The sequence below is a fragment of the Pelobates fuscus genome, chromosome 13, assembly GCF_036172605.1.
Source record: "Pelobates fuscus isolate aPelFus1 chromosome 13, aPelFus1.pri, whole genome shotgun sequence".
Lineage (NCBI taxonomy): Eukaryota > Metazoa > Chordata > Amphibia > Anura > Pelobatidae > Pelobates > Pelobates fuscus.
The window spans coordinates 88,047,417-88,048,450 of record NC_086329.1 but is presented as its reverse complement, the minus strand read 5'-3'; the positions used below and the strand labels follow the sequence as shown (position 1 = coordinate 88,048,450).

General features: G+C 40.2%; 1 protein-coding gene across 1 annotated transcript in view; it reads right to left on the bottom strand.

Moving 5' to 3' along the window:
* Positions 1–208: 208 nt before the first annotated feature.
* The window catches only part of RIIAD1 (regulatory subunit of type II PKA R-subunit domain containing 1), a 24,458-nt gene continuing 23,632 nt past the window's right edge, over positions 209–1,034 (bottom strand). The window contains exon 4 of the mRNA XM_063439700.1: positions 209–1,034. This exon is cut by the window's right edge and continues 807 nt beyond it. The gene's annotated coding sequence lies outside the window, so the exon portion shown is untranslated.

The window sequence follows — 1,034 nt, the reverse complement described above, 5'->3', positions numbered from 1 at the left end:
CTGAACACCAAGCAATGGGAGGCAGGAAATTTAAAGCAGCTGTGGAGCTTGGAGATTAAAGTGTGTCTTGGAAACACAGGCGAAGCCTCGCCATTCTAACAACCGTGACTGTACATTGGGATTCTCTCACATAGTGAATAATCACCATGAACACACGCAGCTGTGTCACGACGTTCCAATGGAGAAATAAAAAAAAAAAAAATACAGATTTCAATATATCCAGGTTTAATTTATTCAATGAGTTACCTAGCAGTTTGCTTGGAATAACAGACGGTTATTTAAATAAAAAAAAAAAACACATCACGTACATGCCTATGGTTTGGGGCTATTAATTTTAGATCTCTCCTGACCTCAAAATGTTACTGTGATATTAATAAAATGTAAGCTCTACAGGGAGTTTAGATACCTACACACATCTCTTATTATTATGTAAAATATGCAATATTAACAATATGGACGTAAAATATACAAACACCTAACTGAGGAACACAGCAAACAAAGCCTAATGTTACCATTTATAAAATGTGTGATTGGCAGGAAGCCCCTCTCCCACCCTTCTTCTAATTAGACTGCTCCTGCCCGCTGGGGGTCTCTGTATCTCTAAGAAACCTGGATACATTTTTTACAGCTCTCCCCCAGGCTGGGAGGAGGATGGAGGCATCTGGCAAAGAGCTGATACTAGGACCAAGAATCTGTTTTCAGGAAGGGAGGGGGAGAATTGGGTGACGAAGGAGAGGTAGTGATTGGGTCAAGGAAGTCTAAAAATTAATTGAAAACAGAAAGCACAGAAATATGCAATACATGGACAGCAAAGAGCTGAGAAATAGGGAGCAAGATTGTTGAGTAGTTTGGAGAGCTAGGTAAAGAGAAGTGAAGAATGAGGAATAGAGATCAGATGAGAGAGAAAAGTGAGAATAAGAGGAAGGATGGGTTGAAAGAATGTGGTGTAGGGATGGTGACAACAACATGGGAGAGAAATAGGGAGCAATAGAGGTGGTGAATGGGAAGAGGTAGGGTTAAGTAATGGTATGAGA